Source organism: Lepidochelys olivacea (assembly GCF_965140295.1).
Source record: "Lepidochelys olivacea isolate rLepOli2 genome assembly, chromosome: 3".
Lineage (NCBI taxonomy): Eukaryota > Metazoa > Chordata > Testudines > Cheloniidae > Lepidochelys > Lepidochelys olivacea.
Genome location: NC_140413.1, coordinates 100,748,247 through 100,768,522, shown reverse-complemented (window position 1 = coordinate 100,768,522; position 20,276 = coordinate 100,748,247). Strand labels below are relative to the sequence as shown.

At 39.5% G+C, this 20,276-nt stretch overlaps 1 protein-coding gene across 12 annotated transcripts in view; it reads left to right on the top strand.

Annotated features, from left to right (window-relative positions):
• The window catches only part of EPB41L2 (erythrocyte membrane protein band 4.1 like 2), a 289,024-nt gene that overhangs the window by 49,672 nt on the left and 219,076 nt on the right, over nt 1–20,276 (top strand). For all 12 annotated transcript variants that reach the window (XM_084624357.1, XM_084624353.1, XM_084624364.1 and 9 more), the window contains exon 2: nt 15,198–15,257. The gene's annotated coding sequence lies outside the window, so the exon portion shown is untranslated. The remainder of the gene's footprint in view (nt 1–15,197; nt 15,258–20,276) is intronic.

The following is a 20,276-nucleotide window of genomic DNA, read 5'->3' as shown; positions in this document are numbered from 1 at the left end:
GCAACTTGAAAGACCATTTTATTTTTTCATTCGTGCCTATTAAATGTGAGCAGGACAAAATCCCTGAGGGTATCTCAATGTTTGCTTTCTAATTCTGTTCAATAAAGAACTCAACATCTGGTATGAAACATTAAAAAGCCAAAAGAACTCTTTACCATGGTTTGATTCATAGAGAAGTATCTTTTTTTTTTTTTTTTTTTTTTTTTTTTTTTTTTGGTGGTGAGTCTGGTTTCCTAACATCCTTCAGAGAATTAAAGGAGTTGATTTAAATTATGGGATAATTGCAAAATAGAATTTGGTTACACTACCTCTCATACTTGGATATTATAAAAAACGTTGCCAATAAAGTGCTGATAATACAGTGTCTATCATTCAAATGTAGTAAAGGTTAAGCTGTATGTAAGCTATTCCTGAGTTCACTGGCATTTTGAATCCTGCTCTGTGGAGTGAGAAAATCCTTGGGAAGGAGAATGGGGTAGCTTTTTAAAAATTGCTATAGAACCTTTACCTTACACAAGAGACTATCAGAAGGGACTTATTTCAGAGTGGTAGCCGTGTTAGTCTGTATCAGTAAAAACAACGAGGAGTCCTTGTGGAACTTTAGACTAACAAATTTTATTTGGGCATAAGCTTTCGTGGGCTATAGCCCACTTCATCAGATGCATGGAGTGGAAAATACAGTAAGCAGGTATAAATAAATATACAGCCCATGAAAAGATGCGAGTTACCTTACCAAGTGGGGGGTCAGTGCTAACGAGGCCAGTTCAATTAGGGTGGATGTGGCTCATTCCCAACAGTTGACAAGAAGGTGAGTATCAACAGAGGGAAAACTATTTTTTTATAGTGACTTAGGTTCTCCTTCTATCTTTATTTTCATTCCTTTGGATGAGATGTTTAACCCATTACTAAATATGGTAGCAAACCACAAGCTTTTGAGCTAAATAGGACATGGTCTGTGTGGTATTGAAAGTAGAAGCTAGAATATTGTCCTTAGGCTTTCAACCACAAATATTTTGGGTCCATACCCATTGATAACACTAATTGCAAACTCGCTCATAACATCTTGAAGACCCTCTGCTTTAACTTATGCTAGCATGGTGAATGTGTAGTAAATAGAGAAGTTAATGAGTGGTGGAAGAATGGCTTTTAATTTTATCAGTTCCTTGAGAGACATTTATTGTATGGTCCATGTGTGACAGACATCACTGTGCCTTCTAAATGTTTTTACAAAATAAATTCTCCATCTTATAAAATGCAAAACATAAGGAAATACTTGGTAATGTAGTTTCTTCTAAAGTGTCTCATTTTGGCTTAGCTTTTGGGATACACTGACTCATTTGCCACTTCCATTTTGAGTATGTGGTAAAATCTCATATCTTTCCTGAAGTGTGGAAATTCTGATATTAAACCCCTGTCATCTAAACCTATATTTAAGTGATCTAATGTTCTCATGGGGAAAGTGTGTTAATTACTGCCAAAATATTAACTGTTTTGTGTACTGGGAGTGGATGGTTCATGGGGTTTGCTTGTAGAAGACATAATACAAGCTGTAACTTCAAGATCACTGGTTTAAAAACCAGACCAGTCTGGTAGTGAACCAGTTAGTCATTACCATTTGATGGGCCAAATTATGTGTAATGGGTTGATGGAGTCAGTAAGTGGATGGGGGCGTTCACAGGAAAAACAACCATCATAACTGGAACTAATTCGTACTTTTATTTGCAGTCTTCACTAGAGGCCAGGGAGTAAATGCTACATGGAATAGCCTCTCACTTCAGGAGAAGATAGTCTAAAGTTTATTTCAACCCTGACATATAAAACATCAGTACTTCTTCATGTATACAAAAGACAAGACTTTTGTCTACAATGCTTTCATAAATGTTAAATTAAACTCTTTTTAAACGAAATACAAGTGTGTATATTAGGGTTTTTTTGTTGCGCTGACCCACTTGTTAGTCTTGTTTAATTTTTCTTGGCAAATCCATGAGCAAGGACTGATTGATCGAGTTGGGTCCTGGGCTAGCCAGGAAAAGCTTCCCACTTACTACTGGTGAGTGAGTTTTTAAAGCCCTGCATGTAACTACGCAAAGTCGAATACACTTATGCTGTTTCAGTAACTTCAAAGACATGCCCAAATTTCAGTTCTGGCAGACCAAAATAAGTTGTACGTTATATTTAGAAACAACTAGTGTGTAATAATTCCAGATTCATAGAATCATAGATTAGGATTGGAAAAGACCTCAGAAGGTCATCTAGTCCAACGCCCTGCTTAGAGCAGGACCAACCCCAACTAAATCATCCCAGCCAGGGCTTTATTAAAGACTTGTATATTGATATCTGAGTGCTGCTGGATTGTTGGGCCATGTGTCACTTTCAAAAAGTGCAGTTTCTCTACACCTCTAAGACTTGTCTATTCATAGGTTTCCTTATGTTTTAGACAGTCTTGATTTCACTATCTCAAAACTCAGACATCCCCCCACCCCCCAGGCAACTTGTACCATGAGGATGGTTGATTTACCATAATATTCCCCAGCTGTTGAAATAGTATACAGTATGATGAATATGTTGAAAATACAAGTCCTATACCATACGTACTGGTGTTTAGAACTTTTGGAACATGATCGGTTTTTAATGACTAAATTTCTCAGTCACTGCCATGACACCCTATATTTCTAGTTTCAACTTCTCTATGGCCCTAAACATTAATCTGTTGACTGCTATGGGGATATTCATTTGGCTGGTAGACTGAAAAATGCTACTATGCTGATCGTTGTAAATTCAGATCTCAATGAGAGAAAACTTGGTCCTCTCTAAAGGATGGTAGGAATCAGCTTGCTTCCATTTCTCATGTCTGAATTAGAGATGTTTGCTTTGTTTCCATAATGTCTCTTCTGTGTCTTTATACCAGTTAAAAATTGGATAACTTCTGTTCAGTGCTTCTGTAAGTATGTTGGGTATGACTGTTAAATCGAGATAACACAATTCAGATGTAAAGTAGGCAAATGGTTTTGGCAAATATTTTGAGCATCTATGTAAGTAAGTGCTTTTTAAAGTGACACACACCACTGGCAGAATACTTAAAGTCTGAGAGGTTTTTTTTTAATTGTGTTGGGAGCAGTGTAATGGAAGGATGATTGCATGAAAAATTAAAAACTAAACTAGGCAAAATACCACAAAATAGACTCCAGCGAATAGTGGCTAAGAGGCACTGAACACACCCGCCTACATTTTAAATGTTTATCATTTTGATTCTTCATTTGGAAAACTGTTGTGGATGATACGTGAGGATTCTTTATTCCATTGATTGGTTGATACATTTTAATTAATTAAGAATTAATTTTTAATTTTTTAATTAAGAATTTTTAATTCTTTAATTCAAGCATAGTTTCAGATAAAGTAGTAAATTTATAGAGAGATCTATAGATCAGTCTGTATGGCTATGAAGGCAAATCTGGTGTAAAGTTAAATTGACTGACTAATAATTTCATAAGCTCTATGAAAGTCTAATTTTAACAAAAGAGAGAACTTTACAGCAAAGGATAACATCTCTCAAAAAGAATGGATTAACAAACAGTCGTACAATTAAGATCAAATCTGTCATCCATAACTAATTATCTTAAGCAAAGATTCTACGCAACCCAGTAATACAGTGGATTAAATGTAGAACTACACTTTCTGAAACCTTGAGTCTTGTCTGGTGACACACAAGAGTTGTAATGGCCTTCACTGTGTGTACTGCCATCCATTAGAATAATGGAGCTAAAACAATTCTGAAAGAAGGCATTTTAATATAGAATACCTCAGGTCCATCCATAGTTCACTACAGGGTGTGGAACTGGGCAAACAAGTGGATTAAGATTAATGTATGAGTAAGAAATGTCTTTTAATAGGTGACTATTAAAATATAATTTTTTTTAGCTGTCAGCCTCTTCGGAGAACTGAAAGAGCTTGGCCATTTGGCTTTAAAACCCTGCTGACAAAAATCTAGAAACTATAGGGGTTTTTCATAAATAATCCAGAATTTGGCTGGGCATGAAAAGGTCATGCCCCCCCTTCTGTCTCTTAATCAGATCATTTAAAATGTATAACCTTTTTTGACCTGCCTCTGATGGAGCTAAAGCCACAGAAAAGAAATCTTGTGTTCTTGGTAGGTAGTTGCCCTGATGGCTGAATCTGCTTTCAGGATTTGCTCCTTTTCTGTCATTAGACAGACAAAATAATAGTGCTGCCTTTATTCTATATACTTGTTTCTACATGTAGGGAGCCTAAAACTTACTGATATATAAGTAGGAAACATTATTATTTTGCTTCCTTTTCTATATGGGATAACTTAGAGTTTCCAGTATTGGGAGTCCAGGCATTAATATCCAGATTTGCAAGAGTATGAACACTTCAAACCCTGACTCACCTCCCCCCCCCCCCCCCCGTTACTTCTAATTTTCTTTCTGGCAAAGAGTATTGTTTTGTAAAATCCCCTGTTAAAGTTTCCTTTGTAGTGTCCTTTGTTTCTTTAAGATCATATTCCAGGCGGTTTACTTGCTGCTCGTTCCTGGAAACTCTTGAATCTGAGGCTGATGGTTTCCCAGAAACTACTTTCTGTTCCTTAAGAGACAGGCCTTCTACAAAAAAGTTTATCTATATACCATTGTGGTGGGTCAGATAAGTCCTATACTGGCAATGAGGCTGTTAATTGGGCAGAGAGGCTCTACACTGGCAAGGAGAGGCTTGAGGAGATCCTGTGGACCCAGATGACCCTACCCGCTATATGTGCAGCCAATATCGGACATGGGGAAGGGCGTTAAAAGGAGGAGACATAGCCCAGTTGAGGGCTGACCAGAAAGGAGAGCAAAATTCTGCTACTTCCACAACAAGGGAAGCCTGGTCCCAGCCAAGAGTCTAAGGCAGCTTGCAACCTGGATGAGCCATTTGGTGGATGGGATAGCTAGACCCAGGAAGGTGGACAAGGAGGGACAAAAACCTTGAGCAGAAGTGTGGGTCCTGCTGACAAATCCTTGGATGAGCCTAATTTTTAGTTTTTTTTCCTTTTTGTTTTGGACTCCATGGCACTGGATCTGTGAGGGGTTGGGGACACCTGACTGGCAGGGATCTCCAGCAGGGGAGTTGTGAAGCCTGATGAGCCACAAAGAGATGCTGCATAGACAACCTAGTTGCATCTATGGAGGGCCAAAATAATTTATTGTAAAGACAGAGGGCTCAAGGCTCTTTAAATTAAGATTTAACCATGTGGTGTTGGATTTTGTTAGTTCAATCTAATACCCTCTAAAACTATAGTCAAGACAAGGTAAGCTGTACTTTAACGTGTATTAAGGTAGTCCTGTTGAAATCTAGGAAGATCATAGGCTTTAATGGGATCAGTTAGCATGTGTTAAGAATATACACTGCCTTGTCTACACTAGAGTTTTAGAACATGTTGGCTAACCCCTTCTAAACTCTCCTTCAAGGTTCACTCTTCCACTGCCTAGATTTCTGTAGTTTGAAACAATCAGTCCTGTCTGTTGTCCCCCTTACTCTTCCACACTTTCTACTTACCCCTCCTAAAGGTAGGCAGAGAAGATCCTTTTTCCACTTATTTGGAAAACGAAAAGTTTTTTGTGTATTTTTTTCAGTTGCTCTATCTGAAGCTGCTTCTCTACCTTCTCTTTAGCTGGCACCAGGCTCCACCTTTCTGCATGTGCTTTTTTGTGTTTGATTCAGTCACTCCCCCCCGCCCCCTTCAATCCCCTCTCAGACTAATGCTTGACATGTGCATGTTGGAGTGGGAATGTAAGGGAGAGCAGGACTGATACAGGATGCTGATTAGTTATTAGATTGTGCACAAATTCTTGAATGTGTATTACACAGCTATGATACAGAGATGCAATACCTTGGAAAAGAGAAGCAAAAAAGTTTCATACTAATTATAATCCTTTACCAGTGTGTAATACATCATTATGTTCCATATTTTTCAAGTATAAGTGCAGAGAATGCTTGACTTTGAACAGTTCTATTTTATTTTATTTTTTTTGCCCTAATGGATTCCATTACACTATTACTCTGTCATAGTTTGTTTAGAATGTAATTGGTATTTTAATAAGTATATTGAACTCCTTTGCTCAAGTTCCTTGCCCAGGATGTTGAACTAAGCTGACTCATTTTTCTACAAGGCAGAACAATGTCAATCTGGTATATGTACAAAGATAAGCAAAGTTACAGGTAGCTGTGCAATTCATATTCACTTCTTTATTTTCCTGGAAAGAGCATGAACATAATGCAATGTTGTTGTTGTTGTTATTATTTATTATTTAAAATGTGATACACACAGACATTTGTTGGAACAGGTAACAAAATGTTCTTAGTAAAATAGTAAATGCTACTGTAATGAAAAATCCCATAATATGCATTTCCCAATGCTCACATCAGGTGAGTTATTACACTTGATGTTCCTTTTTAGAAAAGGGGGAAAAAACTGTACTATGCCACATCACTTCAAATTTTCTAGCACTAAAGTCATAATGTACAACTCTCATTTTTTAAAACTGCTTCCCAAAACTTCTGTGCCAAGACTATTTTATGTAGTATTTTTGGAAAGCAAGCCACTAACTACTAGTCAATTGGGCTGGGCGGTTGGTGTAGTAGCAAAATATGCTACCACATGGTAGGGGATTGCAGCTACGGATCCTTGTGGTACATTTCATAAGTATGGCTCTGTATAAATAACAATAATGGTCCATTACTTTTAGTCTGGTAGAGTCCAGGAGTGAAGGGTAAGGTAATGTATTCAATTCCTAGGTCTAACCTTATTTACGTTGCAAATTATGTACATTTGAACAGCGAATTTGAGTACCTGGATTTTGGTGAAAAGCTAGGTTTGGAGATGGGAATCAGTCTGCAGTGATAAGTGAGTCAGTTTTAAGTTATGTGCGGTATTTTTAGCCATGGAGACTGTTAACTTGGGCATTTCATGTTTAAAGGTCCCGGTCGTGGAACTAGTGGTTAACAGGAGAATGTTCCGAGTCGGAGCTGGAAAAACAGCTCAGTAGGGGGCTCGCTTTAAGTTGAGTCCTTTGAGGCTAAAAAGTCCAGTTTGTGTGTCTCCTGCTGTAGATTGTCTACGCAATAGCAATATGTGATCTAAACTCACTCTAGTTGCAGTATGTATAGAATTTTTTTAGATTTATTTTCTCTAGAATTTGAGGCTAAGAATTGGACTTTGATCTCTTACAAATTATCTTCTTAACTTTATCCAGGCTAATTGCCACTTGCTCATTTCTTCCCTCCCCCATGCCGATGAAGCAGGAGAGAAAGAACAAGTTAAATTAGTATAGCTGTCATGATCATATATCCAAACTAGAATCATCAGGGGACACTGCTGGTATTTTTCCCACACCTATTCCTTCTACTTATGTTTACTATTCTGGGTTCCTGGGTGGCTTTTTTTTTTACTTAATGCATTTTTTTTTCCCCTGGTCTTTCCTCAGAGGACTTTTTTCCCTTTATTTTATATGATTTAGATAATGACAGAGAGTATGCTTAAGTTTGCGGATGATACCAAGCAGGGAGGGGTTGTATGTGCTTTGGTGGATAGGATTAAAATTCAAAATGATCTGGACGAACTGGAGAAATGGTCTGAAGTAAATAGGATAAAATTCAATAAGGACAAATGCAAAGTACTTCACTTGAGAAGGAACAATCATTTGCACGCATACAAAATGGGAAATGACTGCCTAGGAAGGAGTACTGCAGAAAGGGTCTGAAGGTTGTAGGGTCTGAAGCATAATGGATCACAAGCTAAATATGAGTCAACAGTGTAACACTTTTGCAGAAAAAGCAAACATCATTCTAGGATGTATTAGCAGGAGTGTTGTAAGCATGACATGAGAAATAATTCTTCTGCTCTCTCCACTCTGATTAGGCCTCAACTGGAGTATTGTGTCCAGTTCTGGGTACCACATTTTAGGAAAGATGTAGACAAATTGGAGAAAGTCCAGAGAAGAGCAACAAAAATGATTAAAGGTCTAGAAAGCATGACCTACGGGGGAAGATTGATGATAAAATGGGGTTTGTTTAGTCTGGAGAAGAGACGACTGAGAGGGGACATTAAAAGGTTCTTACAAGGAGGAGGGAGAAAAATACGTTCTCCTTAACCTCTGAGGCTAGGACAAGAAGCAATAGGCTTAAATTGTAGCTAGTGCGGTTTGGGTTGGACATTAGGAAAAACTTCCTGTCAGGGTAGTTAAGCACTGGAATAAATAGCCCAGGGAGGTTGTGGACTCTCCATCATTGGACATTTTTAAGAGCAGTTTAGACCATCACCTGTCTGGGATGATCTAGATAATACTCTAGCCCTACCATGAGTGCAGGGGACTGAACTAGATGACCTCTCGAGGTCCCTTCCTAAACCATCACGAAGTGCAGAAAGAATAGCAAATATGGCAGGCGACCGGCTTGGCTTAACAGTGAAATCTTTGGTGAGCTTAAACTCAAAAAGGAAGCTTACAAGAAGTGGAAATTTGGACAGATGACTAGGGAGGAGTATAAAAATATGGCTAGAGCATGCAGGGCTGTAATCAGAAAGGCCAAGGCACAACTGGAGTTGCAGCTAGCAAGAGATGTGAAGGGTAAGAAGAAGGGTTTCTACAGGTATGTTGGCAACAAGAAGGTGGTCACAGAAAGCGTGGGACCCTTACTGAATGGGGGAGGCACCTTAGTGACAGATGTGGAAAAAGCTGAAGTACTCGATGCTTTTTTTGTCTCGGTCTTCACAGACCAGGGCAGCTCCCAGACTTCTGCACTAGGCAACACAGTGTGGGGAGTAGGTGAGCAGCCCTCAGTGGTGAAAGAACAGGTTAAGGACTATTTAGAAAAGCTGGACATGAGCAAGTCCATGGGTCCAGATCTAATGCATCCAAGGGTGCTGAGGGAGTTGGCTGATGTGATTGCAGAGCCACTGGCCATTAACTTTGAAAATTCGTGGCGATCAGGGGAAGTCCAGGATGATTGGAAAAAGACAGATATAGTGCCCATATTTTTAAAAGGGGGGGAAAAAAGAGAACCTGGGGAGCTACAGATCGGTCAGCCTCACTTCAGTCCCTGGCAAAATCATGGAGCAGCTCCTCAAGGAATCCATTTTGAAGCACTTGGAGGAGAGGGAGGTGATCAGGAACAGTCAACATGGATTCACCAAGGGCAAGTCGTGCCTGACCAACCTGATTCCCCTCTATGATGAGAGAACTGGCTCTGTGGATGTGGGGAAAGCGGTGAATGTGATATATCTTGACTTTAGCAAAGCTTTTGATATAGTCTCCCACAGTATTCTTGCCAGCAAGTTTAAAAAAAAAAAAGTATGGATTGGATGAATGGACTACAAGGTGGATAGAAAGCTGGCTAGATTGTTGGGCTCAACAGGTAGTGATCAACGGCTTGATGTCTAGTTGGCAGCTGGTATCAAGCGGAGTGTCCCAAGGATCAGTCCTGGAACCAGTTTTGTTCAACATCTTCATTAATCTGGATGATGGGATTAATTGCACCTCTGCAAAGTCACAGATGACACTAAAATGCGGGAGAGATAGATACACTGAAGGGTAGGGATTGGGCCCAGAGTGACCTAGACAATTTGAAGATTGGACCAAAAGAAATCTGAGGTTCAACAAGGACAAGTGCAGAGTTCTGCACTTAGGAAGGAAGAATCCCATGCACTGCTACAGGCTGGGGACTGACTTGGCGAAGCAGCAGTTCTGCAGAAAAGGATCTGGGGATTAGAGTGGACAAGAAGCTGGATATGAGTCAGCAGTGTACCCTTGTTGCCAAGAAGGCCAGTGGCATATTGGGCTGTATTAGTAGGAGCATTGCAAGCAGATCGAGGGAAGTGATTATTTCCCTGTATTTGGCACTGGTGAGGCCACACCTGGAGTACTGCGTCTAGTTTTGATCCACCCCCACTACAGAAGGGATGTGGACAAATTGGAGAGTCCAGCGGAGGGCAATGAAAATGATTAGGGGGCTGGGGCACATGACTTACAAGGAGAGGCTGAGGGAACTGGGTTTATTTAGTCTGTAGAAGAGAAGAGTGAGGGGGTATTTGATATTTGCCTTCAGTTACCTGAAGGCAGGTTCCAAAGAGGATGGACCTCAGCTGTTCTCCATGGTGGCAGATGACAAAACAAGAAGCAGTGGCCTCAAGTTGCAGCGAGGGAGGTCTAGGTTGGGTATTAGGAAACACTATTTCACTAGGAGGGTAGTGAAGCACTGGAATGGGTTACCTAGGGAGGTGGTGGAATCTCCATCCTTAGGGGTTTTTAAGGCCTGGCTTGACAACACCTTGGCTGGGATGATTTAGTTGGTGTTGGCCCTGCTTTCAGCAGGGGATTGGACTAGATGACCTGCTGAGGTCTCTTCCAACCCTAATAGTCCTATGATTCTATTTTTCTCTTTTTCCCCTAGCGCATCAGTCTTTCCTTATTGCTTTCCTTCTGTGATTCTTCTTTGGCCTTTGCCTTGAGTCTACAGTTCAGCAGTGATACTAAGTTGAGTAGGAGCTAGATTTTCTCATGTCTTGCTCTAATTGAGAAGTGATCTTCACTGCTGTGCTAATCCTTTTAGAGGCATCCCATGCATATTGGGGTAAGAAGTAGCTGATGTAGGTGCTATGTGAAACACCTACTACCACAGTGTTCAATGTATATGCAGCACCTAGCAAAGTGGGGTCCTGCTCCATGACTAATGTTTCTAGGCATTATGGTAATACCGGTGATGCATAGGACACAATCTAGAAGATAGGGTCTCTGCTCCAAAGGGCTTACGTTGGAAGGGTATGCTTTTCATTCAGGAACTCCTAATAGCTGTCCTTTTATAGGCTGTCTGAAAAACAGAAGTCCTGAGCAGACAGTTCTGTAAACTGTTTCAGGACTAAGATCTTGAATGGGGTAAGTCTAAAGATCATGAGAGAGCTAAAGCCAAGTTTTTAAATCTTTTATTAGAATTCTTTTAAAAATGCATTGTAACAGAAACAGGACTTATTTATGAAATAACTTAAAACTAAGTAATTAACCTAATTTTACTAATCAATACCAGAGTGGCTGAAGTATTGTAATAGCAAACATATAGTTAAACATACACAGTGCTAGTTAATATTTGTAGTTCTACATTATTTATGAAGTGAAGACAGTTATATTGACAGTATTCAGTAGCAACATCCAGTTTTCACGTAGTTACTGAAGAGCTTTGGGAGTAGGAAGTACATTTTGATGGTGGGGCGGAAGCCTTGATTGATTATTCTTGTAGTGTACAATGGGAAGAACTTAATTTCTTCAGATCAAGAAATTAAAGGATTTTAGTCTTTGTATCCTAAATAATCCAAATCTGTGAAATCATGTACTATTTTGATGTATATTAGCTTTTATAAGTTTCAATAGAGGGTTGTGAACTGGTGAGCCAGTCAACTTTTTTTTATTTTTAGAAAAATTTTCATGTATCTCTATCTGGTGTTGCCATCTGTCTATTTAGCATTAGTGTCATGGTCTAAATTGCTGTTGAGTTTCCAAAACATCAGTCACTTAATTTTGGTAACAGAAATAATTATTTATGGTCTCACATGCAGTGAGACATAGCTTTTCAGCTAAAACAAGGTTGAAGAATCCAGGAATCCCTTTTTTTTTTTTTGCTTGAGCTCAAGCAGTACATTTTTGGTCTGGTGGCTTATTTTGACTGAGGGAACAATTGGATGTATATGGATTCTGTGCACATGGTGGTACGATGATGTCAGGGTTTATGCGTGTCCTAAAGTTCAATCGTCATAGAGTTTAAGGCCAGAAGGGACCAACGGATCATCTATTCTACTAGATGATCCTATTTATCACAGGCCACCAACACAACACAGCACCTGCACACTGTATCCAACAACTGAAGTTAGACCTAAATATTGCAGGCCAGAGAAGACTAAACTCTGCCTGTGGCACATCATAGAATAGGGGTACCAAGATGCATGAATGTCTGAGACCCCCTGCAATGACAGGGAAATGTTTATCTGGCTACTCCTCAGTTAAACCTGGCAAGTGACCTGCAGCCAAATGCTGCAGAGGAAAGTGGAAAAACCCCTAAGGTCGCTGCCAGTCTGACTTGTGGGAAAATTCCTTCCCTGCCCCACATATGGCAGTCAGTTATACCCTGAGCATGTGAGCAAGAACCAGCTAGCCCAGAACCTGAGAGAGTGTGCTTGGTGCCACCTCGGAGCACTTGCCCATCCTACATAGTGTCCTTTCTCCTGGTGTGGCATCTGTGATACTTCAGAGGAAGGCCACCACCCCTCCTGTGTTTCAGGCAGGAATGGAGGGGGAATCCCTTCCTGTCCCCTGCCAATGGCTGACTGAAGACTTGAAGAATGAGCTTTTAGGAACATAAGGCATAACCAGGAAGTGAGCCCTAGGGCTGCTGAGCCCTGCTCCCTCCCATCACAATCAACCCTGTCATAAAATTGCAATCATAAATTTGTACCGTTCTCTCTTAAAACTAATTAAGTTGTTTGCCTCACAATTCTCACTGGAAAAAGAAAAAGGAGTACTTGTAGCACTTTAGACTAACACACTTATTTGAGTTGCAACTCACGAAGCTTATGCTCAAATATGTTAGTCTCTAAGGTGCCACAAGTACTCCTTTTTCTTTTTGCGGATACAGACTAACACGGCTGCTACTCTGAAACAATTCTTAGGTTCTGGAATAGCCTCCCAGTTTCTCCTCTGATGGTGAAAAACCTCCTTTTTAATTTCCAGTCTGAGTGGCTCCAGAGCCAGTTTATACACATTTGTTCTTGTGCCGGTATTGTCCTTTAACTGAAATAGCTCTTCACCCTCTCTAGTGTTTATCCCCTGAAGTATTATAGAGAACAGTTCTATCCCATCTTACTTAGGGGTGCTGGGCATACAGGTGCGGCAGCACCCCTCGGCTTAAAGTGGTTTCTGTCATATATACAGGTTTTACAGTTCAATAGCTTTCAGCAACCCCCCTCTCACCTCCCCCAACACTATAAAAACTGTTCGAGCTTCACTGCTCTTACCCTTCTTTTTGTGAAATTAAATAAGCTGAGCTCTTCCAATGCATTGTACAATGGTGGTAATTCTTTATCTCTGTTGGAAATGCCTTTCCTGATACAGCCAAGTAGCCTATTTTGTGTGTGTTTTTGTGTGGTGTGTGTTTTTTGTTTTTTTTTTTAACCGCTGAATCACGTTGGTGTGGCTCATGGTCATACTACGATTGACCAACACACAGAGGTTTCTCTCCTCTGTCACTTCCAACTGATGAGCCCCCAGCTTGTAGCAGAAATTTAGATAATTAGACCCTAAATGCATGATCTTGCATTTTGTAGTATTGAATTTCATCGCATTTCTGTTACTCCAATCTTCAAGGTCGTCCAGATCTTCTTGTATGATAATCCAGTCCTCTTCTGTATTGATGTCTCCCAACTTTGTATCATTAGTCGGTTTCTTTAGTACACTCCTTTTTGTGCCAAGGTCATTAATAGAAATATTGAATAAAACTGGCTCTAAGACGGGTCCTTGAGGAACTCTGCTAGTAGTCTCCCTACAGTCCAATAGTTCATCTTTCCGCACAACCCACTGGCTTTGCTCTTTTAAGCAGTTTCTTATCCACCTTCCAATTCTTGTACTAATCCTCATCTTCTCTAATTTAACAAATAGTTTCCCATGTGGTACTGTGTCAAATGTTTTACCCAAGTCCAACTATATTAGATCTATTGCATTTCCCTTAAAAATCCGTTATTTTTTCAAAGAATGAAGAGTGGCTTGGTCTTTCAGAGGCTGGCAGACAGAATTTTTCTTCAGTGGCCTGGTATCTTACTGGAAAAAGCAGTTGTCATGTATATCTCGGACGTAGGGCTTGTCTACACTGCCCACCGGATCAGCGGGGGTTGACTTATAAATCGACCGCTGAGCACTCTCCTGTCGACTCCGGTACTCCACCAGAACTCTCGCGGAATCGACAGCAGAGCGTCAGCTGTTGACTTACCTCAGTGAAGACCCCGTGGTAAGTAGATGGAAGCATGTCGACTTCAGCTACACTGTTAATGTAGCTGCAGTTGCATATCTTAGATCAACCCCACATGGTAGTGTAGACAAGCCTATAGAGACCTCATTTTCTGGAATTTTCAGCCAAACAGCAGGAGGATTGGGACTAGTCCTTTCAGCTGAAAAAACTTAATGTCTGTACTGTATGGAAGATCTTTATTTTTGTGGCTGTCCCTTTGCTAGAATAATTTAGGATCTGGGATGGATCTATCAGATTCTAGGTAGTGCCACTTTGGGAATTGGAAGACCTGGTAAAACTCTGGGACTCTAGGTTAGTTCTTTCAGTGACTAGCCCTTATGGTTGGCACAACAAAGAACATTATAAATATTGTTCTAGTATTTTTGGTGGTTGCAAAAATCTTATCTAGTAGCCGAAGCTATTATATGTCCTTTTCAGTCCTCTTTCCTTTGAACTGCATTGGTGCTTAGGGGCCTGGAGATATACGGTGTTTTTGTTCTTTTTCCCCCCTCTTGTTGTTCAGACCATATGGTACTAATGGAAAAAGTTCACGCTAGAGTGATTTTTTTTTTTTTTCCAGTTTTTGTTTTGGTCTGGGCTGAAGAAGGGAGTAAAATCCCAGAGGGTATGAGATGATGTGTATGGGAGTCTCTTTGTGGCTCAGCTATTTGGGAGAACTTGTTTGGAAAACCTCCAGCATGTATCTTTCTGTTTCCTTTATCTTAACATCTCAAAACTTCCTTTTTAAAAAATATTTCTTGTGCCTTTTACTCAGTTGTCAAGGAAGATGGTTTGTGTTTCTCTCTTTAAAGCTCACTCTTTCCTCTAAATGAGGAGCTATTTCTACTGACCTCAGTTTCTGTGCTGGAAAAGCAATTCCACAGGCAGCATTTATTTCTCAAGAGGATGTGGCTGGTCACATGATAAAATTATCTTTGGTGCTGACAGCCCTAAAGAATTGGTTGCTATGCAAAAACTCTGCTCGAGTTCTTAGCAATTAGTGCTTTTTTTAATTGAAAGGCTTTCCTCCTTTTCAATTGAGATAACATTGGTATTTGCTACCTGGATTTCTACTATGGTACAGTTACTTGGATGTAGCTTCTTGTTTGAATGTGTTCAACTGCTTCTAAGTAGTTGTCTATCTGCTTTCCTTTTTTGTATAGTTACTGAAGTCCATTTGCCTATACGGGTATCGAAGGCTGTTTGTTTGAGGAACCAATCAGGTAAGAAAATACCTTTTCTCAAGTTCTGTTGTACAAGCCTAGACATTCGAACTGTGCATTTTGGTTTTTGTTTGTAGTGGAAGGAGAATACTATGTAAAAGAGTTCCTAGACAACACTGATTTAGTATTACAGGAATTCAACTTGTGAGGAGGCAGCAAGCTCCTTAGAAGGAGGAATGAGAGCTGGCAAACCCCGCATAATAGGGAATAATCTCACAGCAACTTTTTTGCTTTTGTTTGTTTTCCCCTGTCGGACAAGGAAAAGCACATCCTGGAATCTGGACTAGTATAGTATAACTGGGGGAAAAGCCTAATTTCCTAGATAATCCTCAAAAGAAGCTATAAAATGTATTAAATTCTGGATTTTTTTGGGCATGTCTTTTGATTTATCTAGCTTCCATCTCACTGCCTATATATTAACCATTAGAAATCCATTACAACCACACTATTTATTTTCTCCAAATAGTTATTCTTGTATCTAATTTTATACTATGCTATCGGAGGACGATAAACATTTTGTGTTCAAATTTACTTAGCAATGAGGGGAAAAATGAAAGAACATTCGTGTGTGGCAAAGTGTGTTGTAAATGCAAATATGCTGCTTCCCTGTTTCTATTCACAGCTGATGGTTTTTGGTGCTATTCTCCTAGTTTCATGTTAGATGTGAGATGTTCAAGGAAAACTTCAAGGCTGGCAAGCAGATACTTTCTGAATAACGTTATGAAGCATAAAAAATGCATCATTGCAGGAAACAAAGGGAGCTTGCATTCTAACCTTTGACTCCATACTCTACAGTATTATGGCTAAGTGCTGCACCAGACATTTGAGTCAACCTAGCAATGTATGATCAATAAGCTGCTGTTTTGTTTCCTGTAGATAGTTTTATATCCTCTTATTTGTGTAAGCTGTTTTAAACATTTTTAACTCTGTTTATAAAGCATAGTAAAGAAATGATAGAATACCCTTTACAAGGTTGCTCCAGCTGCAGTAACTGTTGACTTAAATATTTACACAAATGCATTATAAAAGTTTAGTATTGGCTTGCATGTATAAATCTGCCCTTTCCTCATACTTGTGCCTGACTGCACTCATTCCCAGTGACATCAGGCTTTTTTTAATTTCCCAGAATTGCTTGCAGTTAGTTATTAAAAATAAATAGCTTGGGCACATATCAAATGATAGGCAAAAATAAGAAATACTTCTTTATGGCAGATTAATTGTAATAGCCTTTAAAGTACAATGTTTTATCTTATTCCAAGAATATAAAGACTGAATGCTGAAGTAGTTATGTAGCTAGGTTTCAAAATATGATGAATGTTGTTTATTTTTTACAAATTCTATATCCATTTTTGAATTGTGAATACAGTACTGGGGTGATTCTTTTGGTCAGAAGTAATGTAATATTTATTTAATTTCAAAAATGAGAATGGCATTACAAGAGTTTTCGATGGTAGATGTAGCTAATTTACTGTAATAAGCTGTTTTTCTTCCTCAGTTTGAAGAAAAAGGGAGATTTGATTTTTACTTCATTTCCCTTTTCTCATCCTGTAAATGAAGCAACTATGAATTAAAGCAACCTAAATCGTATTTGAGTTGGAAATGTAAGAAAATTCTATGAGCAGATGTGTAGCAGAAACTCTTCAACAAAAATTGAAATTTCTGTTGGAAATTTGTTTGAGAAGTTTCAGAATGTTGTATGCATGAGTTCTGCGTCTTCAGCCTGTGGGAGCCCACAGTGCTTTATATATTGTCTATAAGAACGTTTTCATGCAAAGTATCATGCACTGGAAATCCTCTCTAGTGTTGCTCAGATTACAGCCAACTGGACAACTGTGCTAAACATTTTACACAACTATGGAGGAAGAGAATTTTTGGCTCAAGGGTCAGCAAAGGAAATCTGAGTAGGGCCATGGGGGATTTTTTGTTTTATGGGCATGCATGGGAGACTGACCTCTGTCTTTTAATCCAACAGATTTTCACCACACTTCAGATCATGTGTTATAGATAACTATCTGTGTGTGTGATGGTGCAAGGGCACTACCAACAAATTAATTCCAGCTCTGCTTTTCCCCTGTCCTTATTGTGAGGAATTGCTGCTGGTGAGAAGGCAGGGCTTGCCACAAAGGTCTGAAGGAATCTCAGAATGAAAAATATTTTTTGGTAACCAATTTTGATTTATGCTGGAAAATTTCTGTTGAGTCACCTCAGAGCTTTGTAATGTGGTATCTGTGGTAATTGGTGCTGCCAACAGAATGGTACTGGGATGATGATGATGATTCCCCAGGGTTTTTTAATGTTTTAGAAATATTTGAAATGCTGCTCTCCCTACATTTTCTCCCCCCTTTTCCCTTCTATCCCACTGAAATATTCAGTAGCACAAAAGCATGATGATGTTGGTATGAGACTGTTAAACATGCAGTAATGAGTGCCAAATGGCAGTGTGTGGAGTTGCTCTAGCCTTTCACCTCTGGAGACCCAAATTCACATGCTTGCTAAAGTCACAAGCTTAGTGTGTATTCAGTTTTTATATTGACTAGATTTCAGTTTCTTTGGCTATCATTGACTGAGCGGTACTACATCATTTTTCTTCTAATCACAATCAGACACATTTCAAGTTGACAACTGATCTTCAGTCCTGCAAAATTGAAGGGAAGAAAAAAAAAAAACTACCCTCAAAACACATCTATTGCTGAAGGACTACATGATTATATAGTCTTTATTCTCATCCTTTTGCTCCATAACTACTCCTGTTCTTATCTCAACTTTGTCTGTATGCTGTTTGGGTCAGAGACTCTGCTTCCTCCCCTTTTTTATTTTCTTTTTGTGCTCCTCTGAGGGTGTGGTTCTTCAGTTTAATTGTCACTAATGTGCCCAGGTCATAGTGGCTGGCAAGAAAACATAATGCCAAAAACTGGGGTACAGAAGGTCTGTGTACATCTAACGTCTGTGGGGGAGTTTTTTAGTGGCTCCCTCCTTTCCTTCCCATGGCTCTGTCATATATGCACTGTATGTATTAAAATTATTATTCTGTGACTCCTTACAAAAACATAGTGTTTATATTTGGTTCTAAGGTACAGCTCTCAGCCTCTTGTAAAGTGTCTCCTATGGTAGTAATAAGAGATGGAGGGTCATTTCAGAATTAATAACTATAGTTGCTGATTTTTAAAATTTGAAGATGGGTGTAGAAAACACTATTTGCTGACAGACGAAATTTATAGGGATCCTCATGATACAGGTTCAGTTCAACAAATATTGTTTATAGATTTCAAGGGTTAAAAATAAGAGCTGTTGTATAGATGAGTTTCTAAGGCTATGTCTACACTACACAGCTTTTAGGGACGTGGCTGTGTTGCTACAGCCGTGCCACCTAAAAGTCATGCAGTGTAGCTGCTGTTAAATTTCTACCCCCAACGAGTGGTATTTGCATTGTCGGCAGGAGAGCGCTCCTGCCAGCAAAGCACTGTTCATACCCACACTTGTTGCGGCAAAACTTTTTTCTTTCACGGGGGCTGGGTGAATACCTCTGAAAGACAAAAGTTTTGTCGTTCAATTGCCAGTGTAGCCATAGCCTAAATGGAAGGGAACAGGATTATTTCTTAATCTTCACCTTGATCATAGCCTTGTACAGGTAGCTATAGTATTTTCATTTAAAGCTTGTCTAGGATTCCACTTCTAAACCCACTTGTTGAATGGTAAGTACTGAAGAACCCTTTGTTGGAGGTTCTTCTGACTGCCAGGCTTGCATCAAGAGTTTACATAAGGAGTATCCTATGTGACTGTGAGGCAGTGGAAACTTTAGAAAGTGAACTATTGGGAGAGGAGAGATGGGTTCTTAACTGAAAAGGAACAGTTACTAAATCAATTTGTCCTACCAAGAGTGAACCGCAAAAGATGGGGAGGGGAAAGAAAAGACTGATCAGGGTCTTCCCAAAATTAGGTAACTTGTGAGATTCTGCAGTATCATCGGTTATTATGCAAATTCAGTCATTGCATACGTTTACTATCTGAGTCCCTCTAATTCCAAAAGCATGTTAGTTTTGCTTTATCCTTTGTGGGGTCTTAAGCTGACTTTGCTGAGTGTGTTTGTTTCATTCAGCAACTAAAATCTGTGTCAAAACTTATGTGGATGTGTCATTACACAAAGTAAAACTATTTCCCTCCCTCCCGCCCCGCCCCCCCACTGTTCCTCACATGTTCTTGTCCACTGCTGGAAATGGCCCACCTTGATTATCACTACAAAAGGTTTTTTTCCTCTCCTACTGGTAATAGCTCACCTTACCTGATCACTCTCCTTACAGTTTCAGAGTAGCAGCCGTGTTAGTCTGTAGTCGCAAAAAGAAAAGGAGTAATTGTGGCACCTTAGAGATGAACAAATTTATTTGAGCATAAGCTTTCGTGAGCAACAGCTCACTTCATCGAAAGCTTATGCTCAAATTAGTTAGTCTCTAAGGTGCCACAAGTACTCCTTTTCTTTCTCCTTACCGGGTGTATGGTAATACCCATTGATTCATGTTCTGTGTATAGAAAATCTCCCCACTGTATTTTCCACTGCATGCATCTGATGAAGTGAGCTGAAGCTCACGAAGGCTTTTGCTCAAATAAATTTGTTTAGTCTCTAAGGTGCCACAAGTCCTCCTTTTCTTTTTTGCGGATACAGACTAACACGGCTGCTACTCTGAAACTTACTAGATGACTCAAGTCTTACTTCCTCATGTTTTGCTGCAGATCAAAGTACTACTTTTTTTCTCCAAGTTACAGGATGGTTTTGGCAGTGAGGAATACAGCAATGACAGTTCTATAGTTACAATTTAATATGGATTCCATTTCAGAAAAAAGTTGTTTGGCATTCAGAGTTCAATATGTCAGCAAGTTCTATACTCTTTTAACAAAAAAGACCGATGACTTCTCTGCTGCTGTGGAAACTAGTTGCCAAATGAGAGCCTTTTAAAATTAGAAAGCATGGCATTTGACTGAAAATTGTCTTGACTTTTCTGATTCATTGTCTTATGTAGGGAGACC